Genomic DNA, 24805 nt, shown 5'->3' with positions numbered 1-24805 from the left:
CAGCTAGTAGAGTGTTTGACTGCAAACTGTGAGGTAAGGGGTTCGATTCCCGCGAGCGACCAAAATGTTTTTCTCAAGATAGTAAGTTGTTTGATTTTTATGTTTATCATTAATAAATAATATAATAATTTCAGTTATTATTTCAGTTACAATTTAAATTTAAAGGTGGGTTTGTGTACAAGCATCGTGACGTCATCCAAGTGTATAAATAGAGGAGAGAATAATAAGTTGAGAAACGAGAACCCCAACAGCAACACCCCTCACACTGACAGAGGGGTGGAGTCGGCATAACTCCCGATTCCCCGATTTTTTTTTCTTCTTCTTATTCAATTTTGCAAAAACTAACCCTAAATTTAAGAATTTTTTTTTCTAATTTTTAGAAATTTTTTTTCTAAAAGGCAAGGCGAGCTGCCTTTGGCTTAAAAAGTATGGCGATTTTCTAAAATTCAGGGCGATTTTTTTTCTGAGTGCAGTATACATTGCACGCATGAAATCTTAGGAAGCAAGTTTATTGGAATATCCAGCATATTATTCCGATTTTAATCAATTTTAAACTTATTATGGATAAACTGCTTATCGACTGACACAACTGTCTCGCACTGTAAGCATGTATTTACAGATATGTGCGCACATAGTCAATGAATAGCCACAGTGCTCTGTCCGGTGGTCATGTTCCTTCTCCCCAATGGCAGCCTATGGAAAGTTTTCCGGGAATTAAGTTAACAAAACACACGTGAGTATTTATATAAATATACAAATATCCATCTGCATTTGGATCTCGTGATGTTTGTGTTTTGTATACCATTAGCCTTAAATTAATTAGAACTTTAACGAGGTACGAGGTAAAGTGTGTAAAAAATATATTACATCGCAGTTTCCGAAACTTTAAAAAGATGTAATCTATGATAACATAAAATTATTAGAATCATTAACGAATCATTATTTTTTTTTACAATTTAAAAATGTTGAAATAAAGCTATCTCTGCTGATATTTGCAATTTTCTGTTGGCTATTTTCTATATAATTTTTTGTACTACACATATATGCATTATTATTCTGCTGGTATTTCACCCTACGGCCCCTCCTGGTTTTTTCACACTTTGGGGATTGCTTGACGTTGACGATGACGACAACCAAAAAAGTGGACGAGGACGTCCGCCTACGAAACACGCCTATTGTTGCCACCTCCTACCAACACAAGCACACTGCGAAGCCCACACAGACGAAAAACACTCGAATATTTGCTTCGCATGTGGCCCTGGCAACCCTTTCGAAAAAGGGACTCTTCCATGTGGAATTGTGTGTGGTGTCACACAGAAACAAAATGTAGCAACATTCTAGATGATCATTTGATCTCGTTTGTTTTGTAACCATTTAATAAACAAATAAAAAATTTAAAAATTTTCAAATCTGTTGGGAGCCATTTTTGAATGGCTCTTTTGTTCGCGTAGGGTTGTCGCATTCGAATGGGTGGTAAATAAATGCTGAATCTCAAAGTAACTTCAACATGTTTTAGTATTCTTAATAGTTAAACAAAAGTTTTTAGGTGACATTTCGTAAGCATCTGCTACAAAAATGAGTTGGGCGCCATTTTAAAATAGTTCCTTTCAATATTTTGTCCGTGTAGGGTTGCGGCCTTTGAATGGGACTGGGAACCCTGTTTTTTTGGGCCCGGCCGGACCCAACTTAACCGACAACGACGCTTTGGGCGCATTTCGCTTAACGTTTTTCAAGCAGAAAATCGATAAGTGCGCACGTACAGGAACATATATAGCATATATTCCCGCACAAAGATATATATAGATATATATATCTAGCCACGTATATCCCATTGCACATGGCGTGTACACACTGTGTGTGTGAGTGCGAGTGTGTGGGCAACACAACATCATGCGTCGTAGGCCAGAGATGGTTTTCAGTTTTCAGTTTTCCCCAACTGCAAATGGATGAGAAACAGTCGAAAGAGAGTAGTGGTAGGTGGAAAGGGAGGGGGGTCAGTGGGGGAGGAGCCATAGTGCAGCTGGAAAAATGGCCAAGAAGGGAGGAAGTGGGGCTGGGTTTCTGGTAGTTGGAAATCCCTACGTGCGCTTTGCTGTTTCATCAATTATTTATTTCGGTTTTGTGCCACTGGACACACAGAAGGGTTTGGTGGTTGGGAGCGATGGAGCAAAGGAGCATTGGGAACATTGGGAATACTAAGGACAAAGCCCAGTGAGGAGCCAGGGTTGCCACCCTCGAAAGTTGGGCGCTACATACAAACAACATTTACCATATTGTTTACTCGACTGTTTCCATCAAATATTCAGAGATCAATTGAAGCGGAATATGCTTCAGTTTCTTACATCATTTACCAGGCTCTGCGGCCACCTAAAAATAGTTCAAAAATTCTTTCCTAATTTAAATAAAATAAAACGTTAGTTTAATAATTTTTGCCAGCCCCTAAATATATTTTAAAATATGTACATACTTTTATTCAAGCAAATAAACATCACGAGTACTTTGTAAGCCTTCAGCTACTATTTTCTTGTTTTCCTTTCTACTTGAAAACTAAGTTTAAGCGGGGGAAAATGCAGGCAAACATTAATCATGGATTCGGGAAATTAATGGTGTGGAGGGGAAGGAGGGAGAAAGGGGGAGGAGTGGGCGGACAGCCACCTACCGCAGTTGATTGGGGCATTTTGACCAGGCCGAAAACGAGCGGCATTGTTACCTCAACCATCAATAATAACGCAATGTGGCAATGGGCAAGGCACCGGTAGCTGACAGAATTAGTTGCAAAAATTTATTTATGACTCTTTGTTGGCCGAGCATTGTTACCTGCCTTTCCAGCCAACCCCCTCCATCGAAAACCACCTCTCCCCCACTCACCTGTGCTGATTTATGGCGCCCCGATAGTGCTGCCAATAATTGGCCAAAGAAGCGGCAGCGAGAACTTTTGTCTCCATCCCAAAGTATATTTTCCGTTGGCAACATTTTTAACCGACTGCGCTCAGAAAAAATAGCCGACAAGAAAATACATTTGTTTAGGATGTGGGCTTTTCCAGGATGTCGGACGTGACAAAAAAAAAATGTGAAAATTTAACAAAAAGTACCAATATTAATAAATTCAATTGGATAAAACTTTGAAAAATAAAGAAAATTAAAATTGTTCTAATAAATATGATGTTCTTGTATTTATGGTAAAAAAGTGAGAGGTTCTTAAAAGTTCTTAAAAATAAATCAAATTCAAACAATTACTATAACGAAAAAATAAAATAACATTTGTTTGTAACATTTCCAGGATGTCGGACGTGACAAAAATAAATAAATAAAATAAAACTATTTTCAAAAATAAAAATGAAAATTTAACAAAAAATATCAATTATAATTGTATGATTTTCAGTTTTGGTTACCTTAGAAAATGTACCTATACATTTATTTCACATTATTAAAAATAAAGAAAATTAAAAATGTTGAAAAAAATATGGGCATTTCCAAGATGTTGGGCGTAACAAAAAAAACTCAAATTTTTTAAAAAATGTGAAAATTTAACAAAAAGTATCAATTATAATTGTATGACTTTCAGTTTTGCTTACCTTAGAAAATGTAGGTACCTATACATTTATTTCACATTATTAATAAATTCAAATTAAAAAAGTTTAAAAAATAAAGAAAATTAAATATGTTGAAATAAGTATGGGCATTTCAAAGATGTCGGACGTGACAAAAAAAAATTGTTTCAAAAATGTGAAAATTTAACAAAAATATCAAATACAATAAAAAATGTCACGTCCGACATCCTGGAAATGTCTATATTTATTTCAACATTTTGAACTTTCTTTTTTTTTAACTTTGTTGACTTGTATCTAAGCTTTTAGAAAAATAAATAAATAAAAATAAAAATATTCCCAAATAAAAAATGAGGACATTTATTTTTGGCTTTCGTTTTTGGAAGTGCTTTTTGAAAAATATCTGTAAAGGATATTATTATTCTTAGTGTTTCCATTTTTTTGGGTTTGTCATGGCCATGGCAGAAATCTCATTAAGTTTTACATGCAACGAACAACCGACATGCAAACTGCATTTGAAGCAGGGGAGGGCCTGGGGGGGAGGGGAGTCCCGACCACCCCCCAACCCCCAAGGGCCAACTCCGGTTGCCAAGTGCGTGGCAAGAATGAGCGAGTGAGAGGATGGGATGGCAGAGTGCGAGGGAGAGGGAGAGGCCGCGAGAGAGGCGAGGCTGATTAGCATATTACCATGTAATTAGATAGTTTGTAATTAATTTTAATTGTAACCGGCTTCGCTTCCACACTCGCCGAGATCCACACCGAAACGAAAACGAAATAGAAACCCAACACAAAAAAGCGGAATAAATACTTTCGACCTTTCCCAAGCCCACAGAAAATTAGCGATGGCATTATCATCATCATCATCACTGCATTACAAGTGCAGTTTCAGACACCCAAGATACAGAATGTTATGGAATATTCCCTAAATTTAATTATCTGCTAATGTTTTTTACCTTTGATTTAAATGATTATTATTCAGAATTTAATAGTATTCAAGAACTGCAATTTAATCAATATATTTATTTTATAGTTCATTTACAATTTATTACAATTTTTTTTCAATTTTCTTAACTTAGAAAACATAAAACTAAAACCATTACACATGTACATATAATTTCCCAAAGTTTCCAGTGATTTTTCATGGAAACGCAGACAGAAGGACAAACAAAAAAGCCGAAAATGCGTTTGCCGCAGACACAAATTATCGATCCAAGTATTACACAAGCACACGCACACCGGCGAAATTAAGCAGCCCCAAAAAGTAAAACACTTGAATAAGCCCCCAATAACAAAAACAAAAAAAAAAGAGGTCGAAGTTAGGGGGGTGAAAACGGTATTTCTATTGCGGCAACTTCTTCTTCAAGTTGTTCTTGATAAAACAATCATGACCTAACGCAATAGGACCATTTGTAACAAAAACCAGGTCATAAATAATTTGGTATTTGCTTAAAAATATTATTAACATTTTAAAATAATTTTTTTTTTATTTAGTTTAAATAAAACAAAAATATTTCAAAAGAGCGGTTCGAACCCACGACTTGTTGTTCATATTCGCTTTGAACCCACCCCCTTTCGCACTTTCTCACCACCACCCTCCCCTCTCGCAGAAACTATAGTTTCGTTCTCGCAAACGTTCTCACACCAGGTTCTCTCGGCGCTCGCTCTTTATGTTTGTTGTTAGTGCGCCGTAATTCAACTGACCGTGTGGCCTAATGGATAAGGCGTCGGACTTCGGATCCGAAGATTGCAGGTTCGAGTCCTGTCACGGTCGATTAGAAAACTATTTTTTTTTTTTCAATGGTTTATATTACATTTTAAGCTGTGCAAATAATAGAGGACCATTATTTTGGCTAATAATAAGAGTATTCTGCAAAGTGTTAGAAACTTATTCGCCGAGCAGCCAGAATCTTAAAAAGGTTATTGGGCACGCAGCAGAACATGAAGCAGTCGTGGCCGAGTGGTTAAGGCGTCTGACTCGAAATCAGATTCCCTCTGGGAGCGTAGGTTCGAATCCTACCGGCTGCGTTTGAAGATACATTTTTGTTGTTTTTTTTACTTACAAAAATAATCTTTTATTTTTATTAGCTCTACTTGGATTTTGTATAGTTTTTTTGAATATTTTTGTAATTTATTTAATATTGTATTATTATATTATTTACATATTTGGAATTTTTCCTTTTTAGACCAACTGATATATTTTTAAAAAATGAAAGTACACTTTAAATAAAACCCACCCCTTTGCTAACTTAATAAAAAGGTATATTTCAACATGCCTAAAACTAATTTTATTTTGAAATAATAAGAATTTCTTATTCCTTTTAAGTTTTTACCTAGACTCTTTTAGCTTTTATTCTCGTGCTTTTTTGTAGTTATGCAGATATTAACCTTTGGACCTTGTAATTTGGCAAATGTCCGGAAGATTGTTGGGCAGTTGATCGGCAAGAAGCAGTCGTGGCCGAGTGGTTAAGGCGTCTGACTCGAAATCAGATTCCCTCTGGGAGCGTAGGTTCGAATCCTACCGGCTGCGTGAGAAACAATTTTTTTTTCTACCTTCATCGTTACTAATTTTTAATTTCTCAAACTTTTTTTTTAGCACAATTATTTCCTGTTCTCATATAAATTTCTTTGAAATTCCGCAATTTAATCTTATCCGTCATCTAGTTTTTTTTGTTTGCATTACTCATTCGTCTGGCGTTGCGTAGACGTCACACAGATACACACCAACACCCACAGACACGCACAATATTATTTACATTTGCCGTTGCCGGGGTTCGTTGAACCTTTGGCAACCTTTTTTCGGTCTGTTTCTCGGCATTTATTTTTGTATAAAATTGTTTTTTTTTCGGCTGGCTTTCCTTTACTTTCGTTTGTCCTTCCGTCTGGCGTCGCTGTGTGCGTATATCGACCCCACTCGCCCCTCGCCTTTCCCCTGTTCCATCGTCATACCCCAAAAAAAGGCTCAAAATGTGTCCTGTCTGGTGTCGTTGGTCCTGGGTCCTTTCGCAACATTGGCGTTGTTGTTGCCGCCGCTGTTTTTGCTTATCATTGCGGTTTGTGTCCCAGGGCGTCCCTTTGGACTTGTTTTCAGACTTCAGACTACAGACATTATACTTTTTTTTTGGGAATTAAATACATGTCGGAACTTACAAACTTACAATATTGTAAGTATACCTATATTGACCGCAGCATTGGGATTATTGATATTTTTGTCGAGCACTTTTTGATTACAAACACAAATTTAGCAGACCAGAGTACTTTATATTTCCGAGTTATTTTTGCCTTTACATGAGCTCATAGCTCATTTCTTATCTGTAATGTGACAAACTATTCTGGCTTTTGCTGGGAATTTGGGATGGGGGTTGCGTAACTGACCGTGTGGCCTAATGGATAAGGCGTCGGACTTCGGATCCGAAGATTGCAGGTTCGAGTCCTGTCACGGTCGAAATATAAATTTTTTTTTAACGAATGTTTCGTAAGCGCTATAAAATAATCCTATGGGAAATCCCCGGCGCAACCCTAGTGAGGCAAGCAATTGGCATACCAATTGAAAGATTTATTGGACTTTTACATGGGTCGTCGTCCATGGACGAATCAACATGTGGCTGCCACCAAGAGAAGCCCAACTTTGTCCGCTGGCTGTTGCACTTGAACAAAAACCTTCGCTTTCTATGTATAATTATATAATATTTTTTCTTTTTCCCAAATTAAAATATTTTTAGACGCTAGGGAAAAATATAGCGCTCAAAATCCTATAGAAAATATCGTAAATTTTGATTTATCGAAATTCAAAGTATCGAAAAATCGATTAATAAGCAAAAGATATCGATATTATCGACTAAAATAAAAGTAAATGTAAAATCTCTGGAATTTCTTTTAGATATGTTTACTTTTCCGTAAATTTATTGTACTTAATATGATTAGTTTTTGTTTCTGTGCTCTTGTTGCTAGTTGCAATAGCAATATGCATTCTTTTTTTGTCAGCGAGCAGACGGAGGAGCAAGTTTTTAGAAAACGAGAACGACACGCGGAGGAACAAGCTCTGAGCTCTGAGGTCTACAAAGCGGAGGACGACGGGACTGCAATTTATGTGGAGGTCCGCGGTCCGCCGTCCGCCGTCCGAGATCCGAGGGCCCACAGTCGGCTTAGCATAATAAACGTCAGAATTAATTGGATTTTAATTGTCTGTTAAGCGCTGAAATTAAGTGCAGCCAAACTAGATTGCCGGCCGGTCGGCCAGGCGGCGGTGGGCGGTGTTTTTGGCGGAAAATGTATTGCCAACTCGTAGCTGACTGCTTTATTCAACCGACTACTGCCATGAATGGTACCCATGTATCCCCTACATTCCCCCGATTCGCCCCTCCTCTCCCCCTGCGTTTTTTTTTGCCCCGATACCGATCTTAACAATGCTCAACCAAGCGACACACAGCACACATATGAGGATTATTTGCATGTCTCCGTTCTGGTGGTCGTTTGTCCAACTCCAGCTCAAGCTCCATCTCCATCTGAAGTCGAAACTGCAGCTCCAACTCCGATCCCAATTCCGATTCCAACTTGGGGCCTTGATGCCGCCGATTGCCCATCTTTGATTGGATGACACGGCGCGGCTTTTATGACCACAAAAAACACATCGCAAATTAAAAACTAATTAAGAAAAAGGAACAGCTGATTATTGCCCAAAGAAAATCAAAAAAAAAATTTATTAATGTATTTAAATATAAATAAATGTTTAACATTATAAAAAGACAGATATTATAAGAATTGTGAATGATTGATTTATTAATTAAAATAATACAAATATTGTTATGCACGAAAAAAATGAATTAAAATTACTATTAGTTTGAATTTGACGATCATATGTCTTAACAAAAAAACAAAAAAAAAAAAATATTAATGTATAGCTGCCACGGCCAAATTTGTATTAGATTTAATTAAAACTTAACAAAAAAGCCTTTGAAAATAAATTGTATATATATTAATCTAAATTTCAAATTATCCTTGAAACATCCTTGAGTGTTGCTAGCAACATGTTGCCCAGCGAAGCAACAAAAATTCCAACTTAAGACGCAAAAATATGAAGAGAATCAAACTGAAAAATAAAAACACCAAAGTCGACACACGAAAACGTTCAACGAACTTTGGCCGCAGGCGAAAAGTGGTTGTGGCGAGGGGGACACCGCTGCGTATACGCAATGCCCTGGATGTCAGGACATCAGCTGTTGGCTCTTGGCTGTTTGGCAGGACGAAGAAGGACGAAGGACCCCGGACTCAAGACTCGCAGAACTCGGCGCATTTTGATTTACGCCCAGTGGCAAAAGAAGCCGAGGCACCAAAACCGAAGGTTGAAAGGAGTTCAATGCACTCCGATGACGTTAGGGATAATCCAGCAGGACTCCCAGGACTCCAGGACTTGCTGTCTAGCTGTGTGTGCGTTAGTCAGTGTGTGTGGACACGCACACGTGCCCGTACAGTGAGAAAAAAAATTATTTACCCAATTTGTGGTTAACTTTTTTTGTTTAAAATTTATTTTTTGTGACTGCACGAAATAATAAATAAATCCTAGAAAATCAAAGAAAATTCCCATAAACAAATATATTAATTTTATTTTTATGAATAAAATATTTAATGTATATTAAATATTTATTTTACATTGCCAGTAACGAAAATATTTTTTTTTCAAATTTGAATTTTGAAGCATATGTTATAATCAAAATGATAAAAGTTGTTGAACTGCTGAAAAGATACAATTGCTCAAGTTATAAACATTAAAATATTTAGTAATATATTAAAAATATGTTGTTTCTTTGCAAACCCACTCGATTTTCCATTCAGATTCGAAGTTACTTAAGATGTATTTTCAAAAAAACCGACTCAAATTAATGAATTGATGGTGATAAATCATTTTTGCTGTGCAGGATCCCGGATCCTGGGCGCATCCTGCGGAGGGCCATTGGCTTTTTGGGCTTCGCCGGCGCGTCGGCAGTTTCGGCGTCTTCGTAGGGCTTCGGACTTTTCGGCTCGCCGGCTTTTATTTTATGCCATTCCATTTTCGGGTGTCAATGTCCTGCGTCCTGCGACCCGTGTGTGTGTGTGCGCCTTGTATCTGTGTGTGGCATGTGTCCTGCAGGCGAAAAAAAAGAAAAGAAAAAGTCCTCGATTCGCGCTGCGTTCTGCGTTACGCTCGTCACATTTTATTAGCCCGTTTGCAGGCTGCAGGACATTGAACGTCTGTCTCCCTGCGCGAGTCCTTTGTGTCGCAATAAATAACACACATCACTGTGTGTGTGTGTTGGAGTGTTTGTGTGGGCCTTCCCTGCTTATTTTTGTTTTCTTCGGCTTCGGCTGTCTGTTATTTGTGCTTTCTTTATTTTTCGACTTTTTTTTTTGGGTTTAGATGTTGTAGGTGCATTGAACTGCAGGCCCGCCTTCTTGACGCTTTTTTTTCGGGGGCGATTTGTATTTGAATTCGAGGGAATATATTTTTATATACCCTCTCTATTGATGAGTAAAAAAAATTGATTTTATTGGGCATTTATCATAATTGTTTTGTAGTTTTTAAATGGTTTAAGAACATGTTTTGAGGTTTTGTAGGAATTTTGTTTTTAAATGTAATTTATTTTTTTATCCATTGACAGACTTTTTAAGCTTATTAGCTTATACATGCTTAAAAATTATATAAAGTTTAGGTAACATATTTTTAGAATTAATTTTGTTCTTCTTCAAATACATTTACCATTAAAATAAATTTAATAATTAAATGAAATAAATATTTAATTAGAACCACAAAATATTAGGAATATGAAAACGTAATCACTTATGTAACAAATTATTTTGAATTTATTTTTATACATTTTAAGTTAAATTTAATTAATATTAATATTGATCATAGTTAAATATTTAAAAATATTTTTTTAAAAATTTAAACAATTTATATTCAAAGCTTTTAACGTTTTTATTTTTTATAAGTTTTTTTTTTGAAGGGAAATCCCAATTCGTCTTTGTATCCGATGACCTGTCAAAGGTTTTTGTGTGCGAGGCGGTTTTTTTCGGCCAAACAATGGATCGCGGCCGCATCGCCATATATCCCGATGCCCCGTTATCCTGCAGGACCTCTCGAGGATTAGGGCCTTGACAATTGCGAGGGCGAAACAAAGTTAAGGATCAGGGTCGAAGGCAGCTGGCTTCCTCTAACGGGAACACTTAACCCTAAGCATATTTTCGGCGTTTCTTTTCTTTTGTGTGCGCTGCATTTTGTGTTTTTTTTTTTGTTTTGGGAGGGCGCTAATGATGATGAAGCGGCCAGAGGGGCGGGTAAAAAAGGGGGGTGGGGTTTTTTCTGCAACAACTGGCAACTGTCTCCTTGATGCGTCCTTCAGGAGCTCTCTGGCGCATGACTTTTGCCTTCTTCTGCTGCCAACTTCTGCTGCAAGTCACAAAAATATACAAAACAAAAAGCCAAGAAAAAATACTGCGTTATTTTCTCCTTATTCTCTCCCCTTTTTTATTTTTTATTATTATTATTTTGCTTTTTTTTCTGTTTTTTGGAGGAGTAGCAGGCGACTTTGTCTATGCTGCAGAAGAATGCCTTTGGGGCATTTAGATAAAAAATACATGAAGGAGCCAAAGCCAAGCCAAAGGATACTAAAAAACAGATGGGCCAAGGGGGATGGTGCAGGGGGGCTTTTCGACCAAGGGAGGCCTGCATATTGCACTTGAGAGCCCAACAACAACAACAACAGCAACAAAATAGGAAAAATAAAAATTCAACAAAAAAATAAGAGTAACAACGGAAAATTGTGAAAAAATCACAAGACGCACATAAAAATGTGAGTGAAAAAAATGAGGGACCAAGAGATGGGCAAAAAATATAAGAAAAATAAGAAGACCAAAAAAAACAAAAATAAAAAACGAAATGTGTAATAGAATTTTCCGAAGGGAAAAGGGAGCCCCCGAGCTGAGGCATTTCCCTCTGCTGTTGTTGTCATCTGTTTGTTGCATTTTATAATTTATAGAATTATGCAAAAGGTTTTTTGGCAGCATATCTCAGGTTGCCTCGAACAAAAACCTCTGGGAGCTCAAATAATATTGGCGGTTTCTACGGGTTTATTTAACTTGAATATTAGTTAAATGTATTTATATTTTCAAAGTTACTTATGCAACGTTCACTTTGTTTTTTTTTTACATTTATCTGCAATTTGTATTGCTTTTTATGGTAACTTTTTAAATGTAATTATTATTGTTTTAATTCTATTATAAATTTACAACTTTAATGTGAAAATAGTATTTTCTTATATAATACATTTTTTCCTTAATTTCTATCCTTTCTTCCTAGTTGCATTTTAAAGAACTTATAATTGTCATATATTTAAATCTTTTTTTATTTTTATTAATAAGTTATTGAATTGTTTTCTTGACTTTAATAAATGGAAAATAAGTTTCCTTTAAGCTGAATTCCGAATAAAGATGCCTCTTCCTTCAGCCATCTATGATCCCTCGGTGGCATCCCATTCCCGAAAAGACAAGGGTCCCTTCAAGGGCCTGACCGAATAATGCCCGACTCTCATATATGCGATGTCTATAAACTCAAACAGAGCCAACAATGTCGTCGCCTGGCTAATCTACAGCAATTTTTACGCTTTTCACAAGAAGTCGGCAAAAAAATAAAGACGAAAATCGGCGGCAAACGAAGGGGGGCGATGTCTCAAAAGAAAGAAAACTTTGGACTTTGAATGCTCGGGAATTTTCCTTTTCATCAGCTTAAAAGCCTGGCGCAAGGACGAAACGGAGGGGGCGGGGGGCGTGACAAAGCCGGGGCCAAAGGAGAATTATAGAAGAGAGAAGAGGAGAGAGGGAGACGGAGACCCAATGATGATGAAAGATACATTTGTAGCGCACAGATACGCGTTACTTTTATTTTATTTTTTCTTTCTCTGAATGTGCATCTCAAAGATGCCGTCAGTTTTCCACACCCCACACCCAATTTTCCCACCATTTTCCCCCTGTGTTCTGTGTTTTGTGTTTTTATTTTATTTTTTCCGCATTGTCAACGCTTTGGGAGTCGTCGCCTCATAATCCGTTATTAATTGCCCAACGACATGTTACCAGGGTCCAAAAGGCATGGGGAATATGGCCAAGTTATCCAGGGGCTTGGCCACTCGATAGATAAACCCAGTAAGCACGGAGAAAAACTCATCTGAAAATAAATATTTAAATTATAGAATATGATATTAAATAAAAGCGAGTGGTTGGTTATTTTTGAGAATATTATTTATCAGGAAAACTTAAAGTAAAATCCCTTATTTTTATTATAAAAGAAATCTTAGTTTATAAAAACTATTTATAGTTTAAGGATGGAAAGTATTCGTTTATAAAATATAACTTTTAGATTCGAAAATCGAAACTTATTTTAATGAGTATATATTTTTTCACCGTGCAAATGAATTTGTATCTTTTGTCTGCACAACTTCATTCAGACAGCTCGAAAAAAAGTTTTGCAACTGCATCGACAAGAGTGTGTGTGTGTGGGAATGTATCTGTCAGCTAGTGTATCTATATATTTAGATATATATATATATTCTGTTGCCATATCGGTTTCTTCTGCGCCGTTGTTCTCTTTCTTTCCTCCTTGTTCGGTAATTTATTTACTCAAAACACGCAAAATTATTTTATGCAAATGATTTCTCAACGTTTTCACTTGCCGCGTTGAGTCAGCTAACCATATACGCCATATCCTCCCCCGATCCCGATCCCGAACCCTAACCCTAACCCCAACCGTATTCCATTCCATAACCCCCGACTTGTCAGTTTTGTAGTCTGCCATTTGGGGGCGTGGCCAGAGGGCAGGCGTTTAATTCTTAACTCACGGAACTCAGAGGGTTAATATCCGACTCGACTCCATTGAAAGGGCACAGCACTTTATTTATTTCATATTTTATTTACATAGCTTGTTAAATAAACAGAACGCCATCTATCAAGGGATACGTACTTATACAAACTATTATTATTAAATACAATTTTTAAAATTGTTAATTTAAAGGCTAATTTGGAAAATGGTTATTTATATGTTGTTACATATTTATTTATAGCGTTTTTGTATTTATCATTATTCCTTAATTCTACATTTTACTGGTCAAAAGCCTAAAATATTTAAAATATATAGAATATTAAAATATCTCAATTATCTAAAATATATAAAATCTTTTATACATAAATATATCTTAAATATATCAAGCTTTTAGAGTTCATTAAATTCTGAACTCGCTGAGAGTTCAAATACTCCGATAACAGAGCTCGCTTCCCAGGGTCCCGTACCTCAAAAAAAAAAAACGTTGGCCCACATTTGTCAACTGGCGATTGCAGCATAATTACAAAAAAAACTCTGCTCAAATTGTGACAGTTTCCAGGTATCGCGCCAGCACCGAAAGATGAATCGGGAGTTGCAGAAATACAATCGAATTAATGGAAAACAGAGCGCGGAGCTGAAACAATTTCGACATATACTAAGAGCCATTTGTTGGCGTGGCCAAAAGTGAAAATCAGCGGCCAAAAGCGATCGAAGAAGGTCAACAAAACTTTTGGGAGTTCGTGTGAAGTATCGCGGTGTATCTATCAGATACATAAATTAGATGCATGCGTCACCATTCGCGGGCTGTTTGCGAATTTTTTTTTCGCTTGCCGCTCACATAATTTTACATTCGATTTCCTCAATTAGCCGGCTCAGGAGCAGCTGTGCGAATTCTCTTCTTTTTTCTGTTTTTTTATCTGTGCGATGAGCAGAGCTAAAAGTCGATTAATCAACGCAGGCTTTTGGCCGAATTTGGGTCAAAGTCTCGCGTTTGTATGGTCGTTTATCTCGCTCGAAACGGCGAAAAACCGAAATCAGCCCAAAAGATATGCGTATCTAAGGTTTGTCTTTTTTCCACCTATTTTTATACTCTTTTGGTAGGTACTAAAAATTGGTTCTGTATTTAAAAAAATAATATGTAAATTTTTAGAGAATTTTTAAAAATACAAGTTTGCCTTTTGAAAGCCATATTTTAATGAATTTTATTAAAATAAGATTGAATATTTTGATTCTAAATTCATTTCCAGAAGTATTATTTTTTTAATCTTTCCTCTAAAAATTTAAGTTATTAAATGAAATTTATAAGAATTGAAATGTTAATAAGATTGAATATTTGTTTTTAAAAACTTGATTCTTTCAAAATATAAGTAATTTAAATGATTACTATAATATGATTTATTTTCAAACATTTTTATTCGTCAGTTTTACTTGCAAATAATACAATTAAATTGTATTTATCCATAGAATCTATTATTTTATGGTAAGGGTATTTAACATTTTTTTCTTAACTTTGGAGCTTAACATTTTTGCAAACTTTTTTCGGCATCATGCGTTGCTCTGATTTCTGTCGTCGATTTGCGCAAGTTGTCGTCGCTTGTTGCTTGTCTATCACTCACTTAGCATCTGGCAAATGTTCGGCGCGTTTTCTGGGGCCTTTTCCTTCATCATTTGACTTTTTTTTATATTTTTTTTGTCCAACTGCCTCTTTGGGGCGGGTTCAACGGTCTCCAGAGTTCCTTGCCCCTCTTCAAGTTGAAGCCAATCTTGTAGTTTCAATTTTACCTTTATTTTTTCGGCGATTTTAGTTGGGTTCAAGCCTCAGCGGGTGGCAAGCTAAACGCCTTTAAAATTCAATCAATATGGGGTTAATTACAGTGCCAATTCGATGATGGTCTTTTTGGTTGGACTGTAGCTGGAAATTGGCACAAAAATATTGATACAAATATTGAATGAATTTGAAATTTAAATTTTCAAAATAGTTTTCTCTTTTTTTCTGTCGACTGCCTCAAAGAAAAGTTACTTCGTCTAGCAAAATACTTAAAATATGAAGGTAAACAAAAATTATAATTATACATTAATTTTTATATTTACTAAATATTTTATGTATTTTTCCAGCAGAAAGAAACTTTGATAAACTTGTAAAAATGTTATTTGTTAGAACTAAAAATCCAATAGGTATAAAAAAAATCTTCCTAAGAATCGCAGCCGGTAGGATTCGAACCTACGCTCCCAGAGGGAATCTGATTTCTAGTCAGACGCCTTAACCGCTCGGCCACGGCTGCTTGGCTGACATCTTCGGCCCAGCCACCCAATTTAAACGGCGCTCACAAGCAATATAAGCGATCTATTAATAGTGATATTGCTCAATAAAAAAGTTCACATAATTATTTATTTTATAAGCAATGTGAAGGCATTTCTCTTAAATGTAAATATATTTATGATTTTATTTTTATTTCAAAATAAATCTGCAGTTTGAACGTTAAAGGATCAATTGTATGTCTTTTAACATAACTAACTCATATTTATTTATTTTACGTATTAAATCGATATGTATGGAAAATGTACAGTTTTGTATGGAAAGTAAGCTTAAGAGCAAGATCATATTATGGTGTTCCTAAAGTTTTCAGTCGATTAAGGTTATTCTTTATTTCTGTTCTACTATCAAATGATCTTCACACATTGAAATTTTCGGGGCTGTCAATTGATCTGAAAATTAAAAAAAACTTGTTATCACCGCAGCCGGTAGGATTCGAACCTACGCTCCCAGAGGGAATCTGATTTCTAGTCAGACGCCTTAACCGCTCGGCCACGACTGCTTAATGATCGCCGGTCACCAAATGCGCACCAAACAAGTTTGGTTATTTTCGGTAAAGGGGTTTCTATTTATAGTTTCTACCTAAAAGCTGCGTAAACAATGTATTGCCGACGATAATGGCTATCTGGTCTATGGAAACTATGAAAACTATGGCACTGGAATATGACGTTTTTAGCTTTATTTTAATCTTAAGAAAAATATTTTATAACCCATTATTTCAGCAAATTTTTAAAACTTTTAAACTGTATAAATAATTACGGTTTCTTCACTAAAATATAGATAAAATAATATAAAAAAAATTATAAAATTTAAATAAATTAAAAGTATAATAAAATATAAATAAATTAAGTGTCTACACATCTTACTTGTTGTATTTATTAAAATTCGTAAACAAAATATCAAATTACTTTGTTCACCAAACATATAAATCAAGGTGGAAAATGAAATTATTGCTCCCATTCGGTGGATGCTTTTATTAGTTTTCATGTTTTGATGATATTCCGACAATTTGCACACAAGTTAGACAACCATATTTGTGCAATTATCGCACGATCAGCGGACTTTCACAATACCCACAGGTTGTTCAGAAAATATATATCAAGCGATGTGATTACAAGGAAATATTTGGGTTTGGCCACCGGCAATCAGATCTCAAAATTGATACGACAAATGTTGAAATATTTTGTCTATAATTTATCACTGAAGTGTTTTTCAGCCATTTTGAGCAGATATCGGGCCCAGAAACATTAGATCTAATATGCTACGCAGGGAAATAGAAAGCAAGACAAGCCGAAATTAAAAACCTGCCAAAAACAAATTAAGCTGGCGATGGGCAAAAAAGATTTTTGCAAACATCTTGACCTTTTTTGGTTCATTGACTTGGTTGCTCTACTCTGTTCCTTTTTTTTCTTTTCTTTACTTTTTGCAAACCCCCTTAGTGGGCAGCTGTGCTTGTGCTTGTCTCCATAAACCTATCTATCCATCTAACTATCTATCAAATTTGCTTAAATTTTAATTTTTGGCTAACAAGATTTTTGGTTTTATTTTATTTTAATTTTCGCCGTGTGCTGGCACATAAAAATTAATTAAAAATCATAAAAGAAAGCGCCGTTAGCGGCGAGTGCCTCACTATTCTGGCCTCCCCGGGGGGGTGGTGATATCTGGGGGGCTGCGCAGGTTCAATGTATCCGCTGGATACACGCACAAAGTTGACTCAACTTGGCCCAAGTTCAATGCTCTACGCACTCTTATGTGTGTTTGATAATACCCTGCCGAAACAAACTTTTATTGAGGGTATACTGATTTGAATAGAGCTATGGGAATATATTCTTTTGGCCATTTTTACACTTAGTCTAACGTTAAAATTAAAAATTATTTCATATTATTTCAATGAAAATTAAGAAAAAGGTGTTTAATTTAATTTTTGTGCTTCGATTGACTTAAATTTATATTTTTTACAATTTATTTATTATTATTTATTTATCAAATTACATTTTTATTTTGCTCGAGCAATTTGAATTCTAAAGATACTTTATTGTACAAAAACTTCAACAAAATTATTTACAAACATCTAATTAAAGTAAGGAATATTAAAAGAAAACTAACAATAACAAATCTTTTCAAGGATTTTAGGTATTTATTAAATAAAATATATATTTTCTTTGCCTGCAGGGCATTTAGTTTTCAACGAATGTATCTCAAAGTTTCGCGTTTGTATCCGTCCGCTACAAACGCACAAATGCGTGTTGAGGGCGTCACTCTGCCTTTAGCCTTGACAATGAAAATACCAAATATATATATAGATATATACGTATATATTATATATACGAAAAAGGGCAGCCGGTTTCAGGTCTACGGCCTTTGAATTTTTGCCTTTGACTTCTGGAGTGCGTCGCACTCTTTTGGGTTCAACAAATATTTCGATGTCCGTCAGGAAAAATAATAGGGGGAAAATAATCAATATTTCGGGAACTGCAAGTGGCTGGCATCTAATTAGAAATTTAAGGCACTGAGCCCGGGCCTTCTTGGCAGCTTTCGGTGTCTATTATTTTGGCATTGCTCAAAATAATCATTTATCTTCTTAATCGCTGCCGAGTCTGTCGGCTCGAAGGATTCTTAGATGGCTGTTGAGGATGTCTTGGCAGCTGCCAAATGTTTTGTCTGCCGTATTTTTCGGCTTACTCTGCCGTTAAATTAGAGGCAACTGAAAACTGAAACTATGCAGCCGAAGCTGTCTAAAGCTGCCACACTTCACTCATCCGGAACCCCTTCCCCCTTTCCCATCGCTCCATTTTCTGGATCCCATCTTCTGCTTAATTCCTGCAGGAAGGATTCTTGCCTTGGGACAGTTGGTGGGCGAAAATATTTAGCTGATTATATGGTTTAAATAAACTTAGGGAACATTAAAATTTTGTTTAATATTTTAATTACCAGATGTGCAAGAAACTATTGCCAAAAAAAATTAGTAATAGTGTAGTAGCAGTGTTTTAAAAATATTTTATACAATTTAAGACATAAACAATACTTTGAGGAAAATATTAAGAGCTAATAAAAATTTAAATAATAATAAATTAAATAAAATCATATTTTCAAAATATAGGATGCGACACTCTTAAAAAATATTTTTTATTTTCTGATGGTATTTTTAAAATTACATTTATTTCATGTATTTAACTAGTTTATTTAGTGATGAAATTAAGTAAAATTTATAGAAAAAAATAAAAACGGAGTGGGTCATGTTTTGTGGTGTTTTTTGCGATACAAACAATCTCCGCTTTGTGCCCTTTGTTGGCTTAAAGTTGTGTCTAGATTTTGTTGTTTTGACACCTCTTGCCTTCTTTCTTTTTTTTAGCCACCCCCTCTCTGAAGCTCTCTTTCTTTTGCAACGTCTTCATCGGGGTTTCTTTTTATTTTGTATTTCTTTTCTGGTTTTTGTTTTTTGTTATCACGCTTGTTAATGTCATTCGGCGACATTCCGCCTTTCTGTCCTTGTGCCGCCAGCCGTTCGTCCTTTTTGCCTCGCCTTATTAGCCGCCATTAACACTTTTGCATGACCCCCCCTTCCGCAGCCCTTAACCCACCGACGCCCCTGCTTGCGGCAGACACTGTGGAACAACGAACAACAAAAATGAAGTTGTCTTTTGGTTTTCAAGTCGGCGGTTTGAGGGTGTTTCCAGAAATCCGCGCATTTTGTCTTGGTTCGTGTTTCGTCGCCTCATTTTGCCGCCAGCATTTTGGGGCACTTTCGCCCCCCAATTCCCCCCTTTGACTAACCCCCTCTCACATTTATGCCGCGTTGTTGCTGCCTGATTTTGGACATCCTTTTCGGGATTTCCTTTGTCTGGCGCCTCTTGTTGCTGGCTAATTAAAAAGCATCTTGCCTTTCGGTTAGAGGTTTTTTGGAGCCAAGAAATCTGGGGTTTTTGGCCGTCAAAGATCAATGGAAATTAAAATAAATAATATTACACACTTATATTTGGAACAATAAAAAATATATTAGTGATAATTTAAAGTGCAGACTTTTCTTGGATTTTTGGCCATCAAAGATCAATAGAAATTAAAGGAAATATATTACAAAAGTAAATTCTAGCCAATAAAAAATATATTAATTATAAAACCAAGTTAATTTTGTCACAGAAACTTTATAAGACATCTTGAGAGATTACCAATCTGGTAAAAAAAACTAAACAATGATGGGACATCTAAGAATTAAGCAAACGTTTTGAAGACCACCCGGCAACAATGCCCGGTAATCCGGCAATAGTACAAATTTATTTTCCTATATAAATTGCAATTTGTTGTTGGCTGCCCGATATGCCGATGCTAATCTGGTGGGGAAAGGGGAGGGGGTGCACTGTTGGTTGATCTATCTAAAATGCCGCCGTCGCTTTCAATTCAGTTGAACGATCCTCGATTGGCGCCAGCAACATGGTCAACATGCAACATGCAACATCTACAGCAAAAGCAACAGCAACAGTAGCCGGCAACATTGGCATTGAGCTTGAGTACAATTAATTGAACACCAACAACAAATCGATTGCGCGAACAACAACAAAATGAACAGCGGCAACAGCAGCAACAACGACAACGACAATAACAACATGACACATTGTGTTGTTCACATGCCGCCGCTGCAGGGCAACAAAACCAGATGAAGACGACAAAAAGGAGAAGCAGCAGCAGCAGCAACAGCAACAGCAACAGCAACAGCAACAGCAACTGCAACAGCAGCAACAACCTGCCGGCAACATGTTGCCGGTGTACAAAAATGTAGCCTTTTGTTATTTGCCGACGTCTGCCAAGTGAATTAGCCCCCCCGAGTCCCCCTTTCCACCGCCACTGCACTAGGGAAAGTAGGGATCACCAAGGTGATCGCAAATATCGTATCAAAATATATCGAAAAACTTCATTTTTAGCGTTTTTTAATATTTTATTGGATTTTTATTTTTTACCTGAATAATTGTTATTTATATTCTTTTATATATTTATTTTTAAAATAGTTTGTTTATTAAAAGCGGTTTTTTTGTTTATTTCCTAAAATGTAAATGTAATTTGTCGAGAATATTGCATTTATCAGCGATACCTTCGATTTAAAATAATTGTTATTTATATAATTTACTATAGTAGATTATATAATTTAATTTTATATAATATTTGATATGGATATGGATTTAAATTAAAGTGTATTGTGTTGATTTCGATCTTTTTCCGATATCTATCGATCACCTTTGCCATCCCTACGCCCAGCCATTAATAAGCCAGTCGAATCGGTGGACTCAGAGTCACACACACACATCCTGGGTGTCTAATTAGCGTCAACCTGGCTGCTACCAACATGTTGCTGACAACTGAAAGACCCGAAAGACCGGAAAATAAAAGATTTGAATAGAACCCATTTAACCCAACCCCCGTTGCCCCTGTCCAAAATTGAATGGGAAAACAAAAGACAAAGAAAACTTTCACTTGACGCTAAACAAACATCAAGAAACGGGGAGGCGTGTGCATTCCTGTCAGGTGTCCTCAAATGAAATCAATTTGCCAAATGACATGAACAACAAATCAAAGGGCGCGACGGCCCCCTCCCACCCCTCTCATCGAAACCCCCTTTGAATGGCCCCGAAATCGAACTTTCCGACTTGGACCTTGTGACAGGTTGATATTTGTTACCTATCGATCGACTGTGAGGATCTCAGAAAAGTTATCGGATAAGAAAGTACCAAACTCAACATTTAGATAACACAGAAATATGGAAAACATATTATTTAATATTTATTTATATTACTATTCATAAGAATAAATAAAGCAAACTAAATAACAGTATAGAACCTATAAGCAAGTTTAAATAAAATGGATATTTTACCAGTAATTTTATGTTTGTTAACCAGGTGTTTATAAAATTAAAATTAAGTTTATAAGAGGCAATTAAAGACACTAAAAAAAATCAAAATGGCTACAGCAAATAATTTGTTTTCCCCGTGTCACTTCTCCAAACATTTTCCATAATTTTTTTGTTTATTGACATAATTTGTGGAGCCTTTTTTTGGCTTTTTGGCAATTGGGCGCGGAATAGTTCGCTTTTTCGTTTCGGTGCCAGCTGGAAAAAACCTTTGACAGTCTTGTTGGCTCTATCCAAATGTCGTTCCAGTTGGCATTTCGGCCTGGTCGCTCTGCTGTGCCGCTTGATTGACAGTTTTATTAAGAGTATACATATATATATTCGATCTGGTGTATATATATATTTTTAGAGGGGGAAAGGGAATTTCTGTATAGACAAAAATAACAATTTTGTGTGGGCCTGAGTGACAGGCTTCTGCTGCTGGCGATGACAAGGCATGCAAAGATAGTTGATGTATCTGCCAGATACATGTGCTACTACTACTACAGAATATTGTGGGGTAAGGGTTAGGGGATTCCCCCCTATCTTTCCAGGGGGTGGCATTTGCGGAAGTGTCCGGAAACAGGCAAATTAATTAACACACTTGAGAAGTTGCCAAGCGCAAGCGGCAATTAAAACCCATTAAATCAAGTTAAAAACTTTTTCGACTGATAGCAAGGGGGGAGGGGGGCTATATATATGGGGTGTCTAGTCAAAAGTTTCGTAACCTTCGCCATAAAGCCACTTAAGTGGGTCATAATGCAGACAAACAGCCAGCGGGCCAAAAGGAGAAGGAGAGCGCCAGCAAACTTCTCTCTGGCATATTTATGCTGAAAGCGAAATTGAAAACTTTGCCACCGATATATGCAGCCACACACTAAATATATATAGTATATATACATATATAATATATATCTGTTTGGGTACATACAACAAATGGCACCGGAATGAAAGAAAGGAGCAACTTTCACTCTCCGCGCGCTGGCTGCAAAACTTGCGCTGTCTTCTTATATATACATTTATATATATATCTATATGTTTATATAGCCATCTGGGCAAACATTAAGTGCATAAAAATGGCATTAAATTGTGCGCAAAATAGCTGCAAATAAAATTGTACTCCTCTGACTTTTTGCGCTGCTCTTCTGGTGGCGCACAAATGTATGCAATATGTGGCATTAGACGCCGGGCATTACTATTTCCACCATTTGGATATCCTTATCCTTATCCTGAGTGTATATATATGGGATATCTGTCTGTTGCTCACTGGGTGCATTGCTCGCTTGACTGCATAAATACTGGGATATCGGTGGTTTATTTGCATACCTATCCGTAACATATAATCTATATAAGTATATAAAACGCGCTCTTCAAAAAGTAGAGGTTGAATGCAAGTTGCCAACCACTAAAGCTACAGCTTCCATATTTTCACCAAATATTCTTAATAAAGTTTAGATATTGACTAATATCTGATTTCTACCTAAGAGTCCCCATTCAGCTTCCAATTAATATTAGTTCTGCTAGCAATAACTAATCTTTTTGTAACTTACTATTATAATTTAAGCTCTTTGAGTTTAAGAAGTTGAAATGTTCCCTCTTAATAATAATATTTAGATTTTCTAGTTCTAGCATTTTAAATTTAGTTTTCTGATTTATAATATTTCAATTTTCGACTAGATGCAAGTATTGTATAATCTAAATTAATACTATTCTATGGTATTTCTTATATTTTCTCAATAAATAGTTTAGACCTCATTATAGACAATAATCAATCACAAAACCTGAAAATAACTCATTTTATTACAATTTAATTTAGATTAAATTAGATAATCACCCGCTCGTTGGCAAATTAGTTTGCTGCTCATAATCTGGATTCCTCAATTGACTTGACTTTTTCCTTGGTCGGAAAAGTTGAAAGTGTTTTCCCGCAGACGATTTTCCTCGCTATTCACAGATTGTTCCCGTTGTTGTTGGCGCTTTTCTTTGACTTTAAACTTGCAAGTCAAACACTCACACTTGTACAATATGGCGTCAAGTATTTATTGTGTGCTTTTTCTTGTTGTTTTCCCCGCCTGCCCCGCCCCGCCCACTCTTCGGAAGGAAAGTGAAAACTTTTCGTTGGCGAAAAAGTCGCGGATAAAATTTAAAGCCAGCGAAAACAGGAAAATTCAAATAAAGTGATGAAAACAAACTTAAGCATTGGGTTAAGTCTTTCGTTTTTTATAAATGGTTGTTGGAGAATGATCAAAAACTTGGTAAAACATTTGTAATAAGCTAAAATAAACTAAACTTCATTTAATTTGATCTTTTTTTTTTTAATATTTCATGGTTCATTTGGATACCAAATTAATATATTTTCTTAAAAAAAAAACTAATATTTCAGATAATGCATTTACAATCACAATTTTCTTACACTTAGATTAATAAGTTTAAATGAAATTATTTAGTTCCTTAGAAGGTTTACTTATTATTCATAATTATCTTCTTATCAAACAATTTCAAATATTCTTTTAAAAACCATTTGAGGTTCTAGAGGGAATTGCGGGCTAAAATAATTTTAAGAAATATAATAATATATAAATAAATTAATATAATGTCGTTGTCTTTTACAAAAAAAATTGATTAATATTTAATATTTTTTAATCCTGTTGTTTATTTTTTTTAATAGTAATTACCAAATGGGTGGTGCACAGGATAAGGGTTAAAAAATGTTACCGTTACCTATTTATCCTTTTGTGAGCCTAATCTTCGATTACGCTTTCATCTCATCCCCTTGGATTATTTATCAGTGTGTGTGTGTGTGAGTGTGTGGATGGCCTTTTGGTCAATTGTCCTTCTTATTTTTGTTGTTGTTACACACACTCACACATACGTTTTTGTTGTTTTTCGGTGTTTGGGCAAAAGTAACAAGAAGCAAAAACATTCGACCATCATCGGCAGCGCTGCGACTGCGCTGCCCGCGTCCACCTGCAGGGGGTTGCATTTTTAGGCCACACCCACATGCGAATGCGACGCTTGCACTCCGTTGTGATTGGCCCAAAAACAATTGGCAGTCAGCTGCAAAAATACAACAACAAACATTGGGCGAAAAGCGGAAAAAAATTCACTGCTGCTTGCTGTTGTTGTCGTTGTTGTTGTTGCTTTGAGCTGCGTTCGGCAGCGAGACAAAAACAAAAGCAACAACAACAACACGTCACCACCGGAGCAAAAATCGCCCCTTTTGGCAA

At 36.0% G+C, this 24805-nt stretch overlaps 6 non-coding genes across 6 annotated transcripts; 4 read left to right on the top strand and 2 right to left on the bottom strand.

Moving 5' to 3' along the window:
* Window positions 1–5246: 5246 nt before the first annotated feature.
* TRNAR-UCG (transfer RNA arginine (anticodon UCG)) lies at window positions 5247–5319 on the top strand. The gene has a single exon. It is a non-coding gene; the product is annotated as a tRNA-Arg (tRNA).
* A 172-nt stretch (window positions 5320–5491) lies between these two features.
* Window positions 5492–5573, top strand: TRNAS-CGA (transfer RNA serine (anticodon CGA)). Its single transcript has one exon. It is a non-coding gene; the product is annotated as a tRNA-Ser (tRNA).
* A 420-nt stretch (window positions 5574–5993) lies between these two features.
* TRNAS-CGA (transfer RNA serine (anticodon CGA)) lies at window positions 5994–6075 on the top strand. The gene has a single exon. It is a non-coding gene; the product is annotated as a tRNA-Ser (tRNA).
* Window positions 6076–6917: 842 nt separating this feature from the next.
* Window positions 6918–6990, top strand: TRNAR-UCG (transfer RNA arginine (anticodon UCG)). The gene has a single exon. It is a non-coding gene; the product is annotated as a tRNA-Arg (tRNA).
* Window positions 6991–15589: 8599 nt separating this feature from the next.
* TRNAS-AGA (transfer RNA serine (anticodon AGA)) lies at window positions 15590–15671 on the bottom strand. Its single transcript has one exon. It is a non-coding gene; the product is annotated as a tRNA-Ser (tRNA).
* A 452-nt stretch (window positions 15672–16123) lies between these two features.
* On the bottom strand, window positions 16124–16205 carry TRNAS-AGA (transfer RNA serine (anticodon AGA)). The gene has a single exon. It is a non-coding gene; the product is annotated as a tRNA-Ser (tRNA).
* Window positions 16206–24805: the final 8600 nt, after the last annotated feature.

The sequence above is a fragment of the Drosophila takahashii genome, chromosome X (genome assembly GCF_030179915.1).
Source record: "Drosophila takahashii strain IR98-3 E-12201 chromosome X, DtakHiC1v2, whole genome shotgun sequence".
NCBI lineage: Eukaryota > Metazoa > Arthropoda > Insecta > Diptera > Drosophilidae > Drosophila > Drosophila takahashii.
Note: the sequence above shows the minus strand (reverse complement) of the source record. Positions and strands in the feature narration are given on the sequence as shown.